Below are 15,215 nucleotides of genomic sequence, written 5' to 3' on the forward strand. Positions count from 1 at the left end.
TATTTTTTTGACATTTTCATCATTTTCTTTTATTTTTTTAAAACTGAAAAGGCGATCCACAGGGGGGTGGAGTTTGAAAATGGGACCTTTAGTACCGGTTCGTGCCATGAACCTGTACTAATGCCTCAAACCCCTTTAGTACCGGTTCGTGGCACGAACCGGGACTAAAGGTCTAACCCTTTAGTCCCGGTTGGTGCCACGGACCGGGACTAATGGGCATCGCACCCTTTAGTCCCGGTTCGTGGCACCAACCGGGACTAAAAGGTCCAAACGAACCGGGACAAATGGCTCACGTGGCCCCTGGGCGCACGAACCTGGACTAATGCCCCCATTAGTCCCGGTTCTAGACTGAACCGGGACTAATGGGCTAACCCAGGGTGGACCAAAGCTCTCTTTTCTACTAGTGATGCTATACACAATTGTCCAATACTACTACAATACGAGACAAAGTTGCTACCATAATGATGTTATTTTAGAGCCATGTTAACAATTCATTAAATTAGTCTATGTTTTGTGTGTATTTCTATATGATTCAAAGGGTTTAAAAGTTCCGGTCAGTGTCCACTTCTGTTTCCGTGTCCCCTTTGTCTTCGCTCCATATTCGTTTTCGGTAGTATCTATTTTCGTATTCATTTCCAAAGTTTCTGTATTCGTTTCCGCTTCTGCAAAAATATATGAAAACAAATATGGTAGCGCCCAGTTCCATCCGTTTCCGTTCCGTTTTCACTCATTTTGTTGTATGTAGTCCATATTGAAATCTCTAAAAAGACTTATATGTAGGAACGGAGGGAGTACTACAAATTGGTGAATTTCCCACGATCTATCTTGTAGCATTGAATCTGAGCTCTTTGTCCTCCCATTCTTTATGCGTTTAATCTTGTCCCTCCCTCAGCAGGAGAAGAACATACCCCTGGAGCTGGACGTGACATCGAGATGCAGTTACGCCTCCAAATCTTGGGCCCAAACATTTTTCAGGAGAAGTAGGAATTGCTCGACACGACTCTACATCTGACATCCTCTTTGCTGCTTCCTGTTAACTAACTGAAGTGACTTGGGGTTTCTCTTTCTGTCTTTTTGATGCATGTGCAGACTTTTTTGGTGGCTGGCATGAAAAATGCTACTCAACATATTCTTGGGGCCAAAAAAAACTCTAGCAAATGAACAAAACACCGCACAACTAATTTGGAAAATGCCACTGTGGTTTTGGTGGCTGCATGTCCATATCTTGGATTTCTAGTCATCATGCTTTTATTTATGGTAACATCCTAGTACATCGGGGTGTATAGTGAGTAGTTGTGTCAGCCAATGGCAAAGGGCATAATCCTTTGTTTTTAGAGAAAATAGTGTTTGGTCTTTGCAGTTGCCATTATCAGTCTGACGACACTGATCTCTGATCTGTAATGGAGACATCAAAATGATCTTGATACATGTGCATAACTAGAGTGCGCAGAAGTTAGGATGTTTTGTGATTGCTTTCGAAAGGTTTTACTTTCTGAACTCTTGTGTTCAAGATGTGTGCTTCAGTTGCCTGTGAGCATGAACGCTATTTTCCGTTTGCACTATATTTGATTGCTATTTTTCGCCACTAGTGCCAAACACAAAGCTCTGATATGTTGTCGAGTAGCCGTTCAGATTTACACCCTTTCATGGTGGCAGATACTGCATTATAGTTGATCGCTATTTGGTCGCCACCAGTGCCAAATACAAAACTCTAATGTGTTGTCTAGTGGCATGAACATTTATGCCTATTTATGGTGGCTGGTATAGATTTGGACATTTGCATGGGAAAAAAGGATCTCCCCAATTTTGTGAACACGCTTGTGTGTCAAGCATCTTCCCCTCTCTAGTGAATAAGCATACTCATAGTTGGGGAAATTAATTTTCTCCTGCTTTTGGGTCATTATAATTCTTTTTCAATACCATCTCAGTTGGGATTTGGGAATGCCTTATCTCTTGTGATTTTCCATATTACAAAAGCAACCATGCACCATGTCTTCTTTGTTAATGCTCTAGTATGTTGGATTGACCCTTTTTTTGTTGGAGAACGTAGTAATTTCAAAAAAATTCCTACGTACACGCAATATCATGGTGATGGCATAGCAACGAGAGGGGAGAGTGTTGTCCATGTACCCTCGTAGACCGTAAGCGGAAGCGTTATGACAACGCGGTTGATGTAGTCGTACGTCTTCACGATCCGACCAATCCAAGTACTGAACGTACGGCACCTCCGAGTTCAGCACACGTTCAGCTCGATGACGATCCCCGGACTCCGATCTAGCAAAGTGTCGGGGATGAGTTCCGTCGGCACGACGGCGTGGTGACGATGATGACGTTCTACGGGCGCAGGGCTTCGCCTAAACTCCGCGACGATATGACCGAGGTGGAATATGGTGGAGGGGGGCACCGCACACGGCTAAGGAACGATCACGAAGATAAACTTGTGTGTCATGGGGTGCCCCCCTGCCCCCGTATATAAAGGAGCAAGGGGGGAGGAGGCCGGCCCTAGGAGGGGGCGCGCCAAGTGTGGAGTCCTACTAGGACTCCCTATTCCTAGTAGGATTCCACCTCCCTTGTTGGAGTAGGAGAAGGGGAAAGAGGGGGAGAGGAAGAAGGAAAGGGGGGCTGCGCCCCTTGTCCAATTCGGACCAGAGGGGGGGCGCAGGCCTCCTTCCTTTTGGCCTCTCTCCTCTATTCCCGTATGGCCCAATAAGGCCCATATGCTCCCCAGCGAATTCCCGTAACTCTCCGGTACTCCAAAAAATACCCGAATCACTCGGAACCTTTCCGAACTCCGAATATAGTCGTCCAATATATCGATCTTTACATCTCGACCATTTCGAGACTCCTCGTCATGTCCCCGATCTCATCTGGACTCCAAAACTCATAAACTCATAATATAACTGTCATCAAAACCTTAAGCGTGCGGACCCTACGGGTTCAAGAACTATGTAGACATGACCTAGAACTATCCTTGGTCAATAACCAATAGCGGAACCTGGATGCCCATATTGGCGCCTACATATTCTACGAAGATCTTTATCCGTCAAACCGCATAACAACATACTTTGTTCCCTTTGTCATCGGTATGTTACTTGCCCGAGATTCGATCGTCGGTATCCAATACCTAGTTCAATCTCGTTACCGGCAAGTCTCTTTACTCGTTACGTAATGCATCATTCCGTAACTAACTCATTAGCTACATTGCTTGCAAGGCTTATAGTGATGTGCATTACCGAGAGGGCCCAGAGATACCTCTCCGACAATCGGAGTGACAAAACCTAATCTCGAAATACGCCAACCCAACATGTACCTTTGGAGACACCTATAGTACTCCTTTATAATCACCCAGTTACGTTGTGACGTTTGGTAGCACCCAAAGTGTTCCTCCGGTAAACGGGAGTTGCATAATCTCATAGTTACAGGAACATGTATAAGTCATGAAGAAAGCAATAGCAACATACTAAATGATCAAGTGCTAAGCTAACGGAATGGGTCAAGTCAATCACATCATTCTCCTAATGATGTGATCCCGTTAATCAAATGACAACTCTTTTGTCTATGGTTAGGAAACATAACCATCTTTGATAAACGAGCTAGTCAAGTAGAGGCATACTAGTGACACTATGTTTGTCTATGTATTCACACATGTATTATGTTTCCGGTTAATACAATTCTAGCATGAATAATAAACATTTATCATGATAAAAGGAAATAAATAATAACTTTATTATTGCCTCTAGGGCATATTTCCTTCAGTCTCCCACTTGCACTAGAGTCAATAATCTAGTTCACATCATCATGTGATTTAACACCAATATTCACATCTGTATGTGATTAATACCCATAGTTCACATCGTCATGTGATCAACACCCAAAGGGTTTACTAGAGTCAATAATCTAGTTCACATTGCTATGTGATTAACACCCAAAAAGTACTAAGGTATGATCATGTTTTGCTCGTGAGAGAAGTTTAGTCAACGGGTCTGTCACATTCAGAGCCGTATGTATTTTGCAAATATTCTATGTCTACAATGCTCTGCATGGAGCTACTCTAGCTAATTGCTCCCACTTTCAATATGTATCCAGATTGAGACTTAGAGTCATCTGGATCAGTGCCAAAACTTGTATCAACATAACCCTTTACGATGAACCTTTTTTTCACCTCCATAATCGAGAAATATATCCTTATTCCACTAAGGATAATTTTGACCAATGTCCAGTGATCTACTCCTAGATCACTATTGTACTCCCTTGCCAAACCAGGGCAGAGTATACAATAGGTCTGGTCCATAGCATGGCATACTTTTATAGAACCTATGACTGATGCATAGGGAATGACTTTCATTCTCTTTCTATTTTCTGCCGTGGTCGGGATTTGAGTCTTACTCAATCTCACACATTGTAACACAGGCAAGAACTCTTTCTTTGACTGTTCCATTTTGAACTACTTCAAAATCTTGTCAAGGTATGTATTCATTGAAAAACTTATCAAGCGTCTTGATCTATATCTATAGATCTTGATGCTCAATATGTAAGCAGCTTCACCGAGGTCTTTCTTTGAAAAACTCCTTTCAAACACTCCTTTATGCTTTGCAGAATAATTATACATTATTTTCGATCAACAATATGTCATTCTATACTTATCAGAAAGGCTGTAGTGCTCCCACTCACTTTCTTGTAAATACAGGCATTTCCAAAAGTCTGTATAAAACCATATGCTTTGATCAACACATCAAAGCATATATTCCAACTCCGAGATGCTTGCACCAGTCCATTGATGGATCGCTGGAGCTTGCACATTTTGTTAGCACCTTTAGGATTGACAAAATCTTCTGGTTGCATCATATACAACTCTTCTTTAAGAAAACCATTAAGGAATGCAGTTTTGACATCCATTTGCCAGATTTCATAAAATGTGGCAATTGCTAACATGATTCGGACAGACTTTTAAGCATCGATACGAGTGAGAAAATCTCATTGTATTCAACATCTTGAACTTTGTCAAAAACCTTTTTCGACAAGTCTAGCTTTCTAGATAGTAACACTACTATCAGCATCTGTCTTCCTCTTGAAGATCCATTTATTTAACATGGCTTACTGATCATCGAGCAAGTCAATCAAAGTCCATACTTTGTTCTCATACATGGATCATATCTCAGATTTTATGGCCTCAAGCCATTTCGCGGAATCTGGGCTCATCATCGCTTCCTCATAGTTCGTAGGTTTATCATGGTCTAGTAACATGACTTCTAGAATAGGATTACCGTACCACTCTAGTGCGGATCTTACTCTGGTTGACCTACGAGGTTTTGGTAGTAACTTGATCTTCAGGTTTCATGATCATCATCATTAGCTTCCTCACTAATTGGTGTAGGCATCACTGGAATTGATTTCAGTGATGAACTAGTTTTCAATTCGGGAGAAGGTATAAATTACCTTATTAAGCTCTACTTTCCTCCCACTCACTTCTTTCGAGAGAAACTCCTTCTCTAGAAAGGATCCATTCTTAGCAACGAATGTTTTGCCTTTGGATCTGTGATAGAAGGAGTACCCAACAGTTTCCTTTGGGTATTCTATGAAGACGCACTTTTCCGATTTGGGTTCGAGCTTATCAGGTTGAAAACCTTTTTCACATAAGCATCTCAACTCCAAACTTTAAGAAACGACGGCTTAGGTTTACTGCTAAACCATAGTTCATACGGTGTCGTCTCAACGGATTTAATGGTGCCCTATTTAACGTGAATGCAGCTGTCTCTAATGCATAACCCCAAAACGATATTGGTAAATCGGTAAGAGACATCTTTGATCACACCATATCAAATAAAGTGCGGTTATGACGTTCGGACACACCATTACGTTATGGTGTTCCATGTGGCGTGAGCTGTGAAACTATTCCACATTGTTTTATATGAAGGCCAAACTCGTAACTCAAATATTCTCCTCCACGATCAGGTCGTAGAAACTTTATTTTCTTGTTATGATGATTCTCCACTTCACTCTGAAATTCTTTGAACTTTTCAAATGTTTCAGACTTGTGCTTCATTAAGTAGATATACTCATATCTGCTCAAATCATCTTGTGAAGGTCAGAAAATAACGATACCTACCACGAGCATCAACACTCATTGGACCGCATACATCGGTATGTATTATTTCCAACAAGTCAGTATCTCGTTCCATTGTTCCGAACAATGGAGTTTCAGTCATCTTGCCCAAAAGGCACGGTTCGCAAGCATCCAATGATTCATAATCAAGTGATTCCAAAAACCCATCAGCATGGAGTTTCTTCATGCGCTTTACACCGATATGACCCAAACGGCAGTGCCACAAATAAGTTGCACTATCATTATTAACTTTGCATCTTTTGGCATCAATATTATGAATATGTGTATCACTACGATCGAGATCCAACAAACTATTTTCATTGGGTGTATGACCATTGAAGGTTTTATTCATTTAAACAGAACAACAATTATTCTCTGATTTTAAATGAATAACTGTATTGCAATAAACATGATCAAATCATATTCATGCTCAACGCAAACGCCAAATAACATTTATTTAGGTTTAACACTAATCCCGAAAGTATAAGGAGTGTGCGATGATGATCATATCAATCTTGGAACTACTTCCAACACTCATCGTCACTTCCCCTTCAACTAGTCTTTGTTTATTCTGTAACTCCTGTTTCGAGTTACTAATCTTAGCAACCGAACAAGTATCAAATACTCAGGGGCTACTATAAACACTAGTAAAGCACACATCAATAACCTGTATATCAAATATACCCTTGTTCACTTTGCCATCCTTCTTATCCACCAAATATTTGGAGTAGCTCCACTTCCAGTGACCATTTCCTTTGCAGTAGAAGCACTCGGTTTCAGGCTTTAGGTTCAGCTTTGGGCTTCTTCGCGGGAGTGACAACTTGCTTGTCATTCTACTTGAAGTTCCCTTTCTTTCCCTTTGCCATTCTCTTGAAACTAGTGGTCTTGTCAATCATCAACACTTGATGCTCTTTCTTGATTTCTACCTTCGTCGATTTCAACATCACGAAGAGCTCGGGAATCGTTTTCATCATCCTTTGCATACTATAGTTCATCATGAAGTTCTACTAACTTGGTGATGGTGACTAGAGAATTCTATAAATCACTATCTTATCTGGAAGATTAACTCCCACTTGATTCAAGCGATTGTAGTACCCAGACAATCTGAGCACTTGCTCACTAGTTTAGCGATTCTCCTCCATCCTTTAGCTATAGGACTTGTTGGAGACTTCATATCTCTCAACTCGGGTATTTGCTTGAAATATTAACTTCAATTCCTGGAACATCTCATATGGTCCATGACGTTCAAAACGTCTTTGAAGTCCTGATTCTAAGCCGTTAAGTATGGTGCACTAAACTATCAAGTAGTCATCATATTGAGCTAGCCAAACGTTCATAACGTCTGCATCTGCTCCTGCAATAGGTCTGTCACCTAGCGGTGCATTAAGGACATAATTCTTCTGTGCAGCAATGAGGATAAACCTCATATCACGGATCCAATCCGCATCATTGCTACTAACATTTTTCAACATAATTTTCTCTAGGAACATATCAAAATAAACATATGAAAGCAACAACGCGAGCTATTGATCTACAACATAATTTGCAAAATACTACCAGGACTAAGTTCATGATAAATTTAAGTTCAATTAATCATATTACTTAAGAACTCCCACTTAGACAGACATCTCTCGAGTCATCTAAGTGATCACGTGATCCAAATCAACTAAACCATAACCGATCATCACGTGAGATGGAGTAGTTTTCAATGGTGAACATCACTATGTTGATCATATCTACTATATGATTCACGCTCGACCTTTCGGTCTCCGTGTTCCGAGGCCATATCTGCATATGCTAGGCTCGTCAAGTTTAACCTGAGTATTCCGCGTGTGCAAAACTGGCTTGCACCCGTTGTAGATGGACGTAGAGCTTATCACACCCGATCATCACGTGGTGTCTAGGCACGACGAACTTTGGCAACGGTGCATACTCAGGGAGAACACTTCTTGATAATTAGTGAGAGATCATCTTAAAATGCTACCGTCAATCAAAGCAAGAATAAGATGTATAATAGATAAACATCATATGCAATCAAAATATGTGACATGATATGGCCATGATCATCTTGCGCCTTTGATCTCCATCTCCAAAGTATTGTCATGATCTCTATCGTCACCGGCACGACATCATGATCTTCATCATCTTGATCTACATCAATGTGTCATCACATGGTTGTCTCACCAACTATTGCTCTTGCAACTATTGCTATCGTATAACGATAAAGTAAAGCAATTATTTGGCACTTGCATCTTATGCAACAAAGAGACGTCCATAGGGCTTCTGCCAGTTGCCGATAACTTCAACAAAACATGATCATCTCATACAACAACTTATATCTTATCACGTCTTAACCATATCACATCACAACATGCCCTGCAAAAACAAGTTCGACGTCCTCTACTTTGTTGTTGCAAATTTTACGTGGCTGCTACGGGCTGAGCAAGAACCGTTCTTACCTACGCATCAAAACCACAACGATAGTCCATCAAGTTAGTGTTGTTTTAACCTTCGCAAGGACCGGGCGTAGCCACACTCGGTTCAACTAAAGTTGGAGAAACTGACACCCGCTAGCCACCTGTGTGCAAAGCACGGCGGTAGAACCAGTCTCGCGTAAGCGTACGCATAATGTCGGTCCGGGCCGCTTCATCCAACAATACCGCCGAACCAAAGTATGATATGCTGGTAAGCAGTATGACTTGTATCGCCCACAAATCACTTGTGTTCTATTCGTGCATATAACATCAACGCATAAAACCTGGCTCTGATACCACTGTTGGGGAACGTAGTAATTTCAAAAAAATTCCTACATACACGCAAGATCATGGTGATGGCATAGCAACGAGAGGGGAGAGTGTTATCCACGTACCCTCATAGACCGTAAGCGGAAGCGTTATGACAACGCGGTTGATGTAGTCGTACGTCTTCACGATCCGACCGATCCAAGTACCGAACGTACGGCACCTCTGAGTTTAGCACACGTTCAGCTCGATGACGATCCCCGGACTCCGATCCAGCAAAGTGTCGGGGATGAGTTCCGTCAGCACGACGGCGTGGTGACGATAATGATGTTCTACCGGCGCAGGGCTTCGCCTAAACTCCGCGACGATATGACCGAGGTGGAATATGGTGGAGGGGGGCACCGCACACGGCTAAGGAACGATCACGAAGATCAACTTGTGTGTCATGGGGTGCCCCCCTGCCCCCGTATATAAAGGAGCAAGGGGGGAGGAGGCCGGCCCTAGGAGGGGGCGCGCCAAGTGTGGAGTCCTACTAGGACTCCCTATTCCTAGTAGGATTCCACCTCCCTTGTTGGAGTAGGAGAAGGGGAAAGAGGGGGAGAGGAAGAAGGAAAGGGGGGTTGCGCCCCTTGTCCAATTCAGACCAGAGGGGGGGGCGCAGGCCTCCTTCCTTTTGGCCTCTCTCCTCTATTCCCGTATGGCCCAATAAAGCCCATATGCTCCCCAGCGAATTCCCGTAACTCTCCGGTACTCCGAAAAATACCCGAATCACTTGGAACCTTTCCGAACTCCGAATATAGTCGTCCAATAGATCGATCTTTACGTCTCGACCATTTCGAGACCCCTCGTCATGTCCCCGATCTCATCCGGGACTCCAAACTCCTTCGGTACATCAAAACTCATAAACTCATAATATAACTGTCATCGAAACCTTAAGCGTGCGGACCATACGGGTTCAAGAACTATGTAGACATGACCTAGAACTATTCTTGGTCAATAACCAATAGCGGAACCTGGATGCCCATATTGGCTCCTACATATTCTACGAAGATCTTTATCGGTCAAACCGCATAACAACATACTTTGTTCCCTTTGTCATCGGTATGTTACTTGCCCGAGATTCGATCATCGGTATCCAATACCTAGTTCAATCTCGTTACCGGCAAGTCTCTTTACTCGTTACGTAATGCATCATTCCGTAACTAACTCATTAGCTACATTGCTTGCAAGGCTTATAGTGATGTGCATTACCGAGAGGGCCCAGAGATACCTCTCCGACAATTGGAGTGACAAAACCTAATCTCGAAATACGCCAACCCAACATGTACCTTTGGAGACACCTGTAGTACTCCTTTATAATCACCCAGTTACGTTGTGACGTTTGGTAGCACCCAAAGTGTTCCTCCGGTAAACGGGAGTTGCATAATCTCATAGTTACAGGAACATGTATAAGTCATGAAGAAAGCAATAGCAACATACTAAATGATCAAGTGCTAAGCTAACGGGATGGGTCAAGTCAATCACATCATTCTCATAATGATGTGATCCCGTTAATCAAATGACAACTCTTTTGTCTATGGTTAGGAAACATAACCATCTTTGATAAACGAGCTAGTCAAGTAGAGGCATACTAGTGACACTATGTTTGTCTATGTATTCACACATGTATTATGTTTCCGGTTAATACAATTCTAGCATGAATAATAAACATTTATCATGATATAAGGAAATAAATAATAACTTTATTATTGCCTCTAGGGCATATTTCCTTCATTTTTTAGCCCGTTTGCCGGGCTACGATGTTGTGCTATATGCAATATTTAGAAAATAGTGTTCGGTCTTTGTAATTGCCATTGGCAATCTGACAACAATGATCTCTAATCCGTAATGGAGACATCAGAATGACCTTGATACCTGTGCTAGCTAGAATATGCAGAAGTTTGGATGTTTTATGATGGCTTTTGAAAGTTTTACTTTTTGAACTCTTGTTTTCGAGATGTGTGCTTTAGCTTCCTGGGAGCATGATTATATTTAGCATGGTATACAATTTGGATGTAACTTTTCGAGTAGATGATTTTTCATATAAAAAACTTTTTCATCCGAGTTTGTATGCAAAAGTTATGCCCATTTTACTAAATTCTAGAGAGATTTTGCAAATAAAGTCGAAATTCATATTTGTAAATTTTCCCAACAACTAGACCATATATCACATGGGAAACTTATTTTCTTTTATTTTTTTGACATTTTCATCATTTTCTTTTATTTTTTTAAAATTGCAAAGGCGATCCACAGGGGGGGTGGAGTTTGAAAATGGGACCTTTAGTACCGGTTCGTGCCATGAACCGGTACTAATGCCTCAAACCCCATTAGTACCGGTTCGTGGCACGAACCGGGACTAAAGGTTTAACCCTTTAGTCTCGGTTGGTGCCACGAACCGGCACTAATGGGCATCGCACCCTTTAGTCCCGGTTCGTGGCACCAACCGGGACTAAAAGGTCCAGACGAACCGGGACAAATGGCCCACGTGGCCCCTGGGCGCACGAACCGTGACTAATGCCCCCATTAGTCCCAGTTCTAGACTAAACCGGGACTAATGGGCTAACCCGGGGTGGACCAAAGCCCTCTTTTCTACTAGTGATGCTATACACAATTGTCCAATACTACTACAATACGACACAAAGTTGCTAACATAATGATGTTATTTTATAGCCATGTTAACAATTCATTAAATTAGTCTATGTTTTGTGTATATTTCTATATGATTCAAGGGGTTTTAAAGTTCTGCTAAGTGCCCACTTCTGTTTCCGTGTCCGCTTTGTATTCGCTCCATATTCTTTTTTGGTAGTATCTATTTTCGTATTCATTTCCAAAGTTTCTGTATTCGTTTCCGCTTCTGCAAAAATATATGGAAATAAATATGGTAGCGCCCAGTTCCATCCGTTTCCGTTCCGTTTTCACTCATTTTGCTGTATGTTGTCCATATTGAAATCTCTAAAAAGACTTATATGTAGGAACGGAGGGAGTACTACAGATTGGTGAATTTCCCACGATCTATCTTGTAGCATTGCATCTGAGCTCTTTGTCCTCCCATTCTTTCTGCGTTTAATCTTGTCCCTCCCTCAGCAGGAGAAGAACATACCCCTGGAGCTAGACGTGACATCGAGATGCAGTTGCGCCTCCAAATCTTGGGCCCAAACATTTTCCAGGAGAAGTAGGTATTGCTCGACATGACTCTACATCTGACATCCTCTTTGCTGCTTCCTGTTAACTAACTGAAGCGACTTGGGGTTTCTCTTTCTGTCTTTTTTATGCATGTGCAGACTTTTTTGGTGGCTGACATGAAAAATGTTACTCAGCATATTCTTGGGCCCAAAAAAACTCTAGCAAATGAACAAAACACCACACAACTAATTTGGAAAATGCCACTGAGGTTTTGGTGGCTGCATGTCTATATCTTGGATTTCTAGTCATCATGCTTTTATTTATGGTAACATCCTAGTACATCTGGGTGTATAGTGAGTAGTTGTGTCAGCCAATGGCAAAGGGCATAATCCTTTGTTGTCAGAGAAAATAGTGTTTGGTCTTTGTAGTTGCCATTATCAGTCTGACGACACTGATCTCTAATCTCTAATGGAGACATCAAAATGATCTTGATACATGTGCATAAGAAGAGTACGCAGAAGTTAGGATGTTTTGTGATGGCTTTTGAAAGGTTTCACTTTCTGAACTCTTGTGTTCAAGATGTGTGCTTCAGTTGCCTGTGAGCATGAACGCTATTTTCCGTTTGCACTATATTTGATTGCTATTTCTCGCCACCAGTGCCAAACACAAAGCTCTAATATGTTGTCGAGTAGCAGTTCAGATTTACACCCTTTCATGGTGGCAGATACTGCATTATAGTTGATCGCTATTTGGTCGCCACCAGTGCCAAATACAAAACTCTAAGGTGTTGTCTAGTGGCATGAACATTTATGCCTGTTTATGGTGGCTGGTATAAATTTGGACATTTGCATGGGAAAAAAGGATCTTCCCAATTTTGTGAACACGCTTGTGTGTCAAGCATCTTCCCCTCTCAAGTGAATAAGCATATTCATAGTTAGGGAAATTAATTTTCTCCTGCTTTTGGGTCATTATAACTCTTTTTCAATACCATCTCAGTTGGGATTTGGGAATGCCTTATCTCTTGTGATTTTCCATATTGCAAAAGCAACCATGCACCATGTCTTCTTTGTTAATGCTCAAGTATGTTGGATTGACCCTTTTTTAGCCCGCTTGCCGGGCTACGATGTTGTGCTATATGCAATATTTAGAAAATAGTGTTCGGTCTCTATAATTGCCATTGGCAATCTGACAACAATGATCTCTAATCCGTAATGGAGACATCAAAATGATCTTGATACCTGTGCTAGCTAGAATATGCAGAAGTTTGGATGTTTTATGATGGCTTTTGAAAGTTTTACTTTTTGAACTCTTGCTTTCGAGATGCGTGCTTTAGCTTCCTCGGAGCATGATTATATTCAGCATGGTATACAATTTGGATGTAACTTTTCGAGTAGATGATTTTTCATATAAAAAACTTTTCATCCGAGTTCGTATGTAAAAGTTATGCCCATTTTACTAAATTCTAGAGAGATTTTGCAAATAAAGTTGAAATTCATATTTGTAAATTTTCCCAACAACTAGACCATATATCACATGGGAAACTTATTTTCTTTTATTTTTTTGACATTTTCATCATTTTCTTTTATTTTTTTAAAATTGCAAAGGCGATCCACAGGAGGGGTGGAGTTTGAAAATGGGACCTTTAGTACCGGTTCGTGCCATGAACCGGTACTAATGCCTCAAACCCCATTAGTACCGGTTCGTGGCACGAACCGGGACTAAAGGTCTAACCCTTTAGTCCCGGTTGGTGCCATGAACCGGGACTAATGGGCATCGCACCCTTTAGTCCCGGTTCGTGGCACCAACCGGGATTAAAAGGTCCAGACGAACCGGGACAAATGGCCCACGTGGCCCTTGGGCGCACGAACCGGGACTAATGCCCCCATTAGTCCCGGTTCTAGACTGAACCGGGACTAATGGGCTAACCCGGGGTGGACCAAAGCCCTCTTTTCTACTAGTGATGTTATACACAATTGTCCAATACTACTACAATACGACACAAAGTTGCTAACATAATGATGTTATTTTATAGCCATGTTAACAATTCATTAAATTAGTCTATGTTTTGTGTGTATTTGTATATGATTCAAGGGGTTTTAAAGTTCCGGTCAGTGCCCACTTTTGTTTCCGTGTCCGCTTTGTATTCGCTCCATATTCGTTTTCGGTAGTATCTATTTTCGTATTCATTTCCAAAGTTTCTGTATTCGTTTCCTCTGATGCAAAAATATATGAAAACAAATATGGTAGCGCCCAGTTCCATCCGTTTCCGTTCCCTTTTTCATCCCTACTCTCAGTGGATGGGATTGATGATCGATCTCATTCTCATATGACGTGTTTGTTTCTTCTTTCTTGCTTGCTTCCCCATTAATTCACCCCCAAATTAAACTGCCTCGCTCCGTTTCAAAATATTTGAAGTTCTATGATTACTTAGGTCAAATTGCTTTAAGTTTGACCCAGTTCTTATATAAAAATATATATATCAACATCTACAAAGCCAAATTTGTCCAGTGGTACTAAACTTGATTTGCCTCGTCAGTCAGCCAACCGGGAAGCTCACAACCTGGGAACTGAGAATGTCGACGCATCTTTCTTCTATGGTGGCTCGGGCTCGACTGACTGCAGCACCCCTCAGACACGATCGAGGTGAAGCCATGGCAGGCTCGACGTGCTTATTTGATCGCATTCTTGATGCCGCAAGGGGGGAAGCGGTACCTCTTCTCCATGGCCTTAAGTGTACTGAATGGGTGTGGCTAGGTCATAGTCTGACTGAGACCTAAGTGACACAGTATATATAAAAAGAAAAGAAAAGAAAAACTTGCACAAATCTCCATGCGAGATCAAACAAACATATAGCATGGACCGAGACATAATCAAGTCTCGGTCGACTAATACTTGGCAAAATTGTGCAATCGTACTCACCTCAGCTCGCTGATGCGTGCAATGGGGTGACAGAGCTTCGGAGCCCCTATACCTGTATTTTGACTGACGGAGTGCTTTCCCATTGCTTAACTTTTCGGTTCGCTGTCATTTGAACACTGGCCGAGGGATGCCAATCGTGTGGCGCATAACCTTTGCTAGGTCTTCTCATCATGACTCAAAAAGCATTATGATTACTGTAATAAACCCAGTTCAGCCAGCCAAGTAAAAGACCATCACCCGCAAGAAAAGAAAAAAAAGATCATCAGGTAGCAGAGCAGAACCGCTCGTCA

The sequence above is a fragment of the Triticum dicoccoides genome, chromosome 6B (assembly GCF_002162155.2).
Source record: "Triticum dicoccoides isolate Atlit2015 ecotype Zavitan chromosome 6B, WEW_v2.0, whole genome shotgun sequence".
Classification (NCBI taxonomy): domain Eukaryota; kingdom Viridiplantae; phylum Streptophyta; class Magnoliopsida; order Poales; family Poaceae; genus Triticum; species Triticum dicoccoides.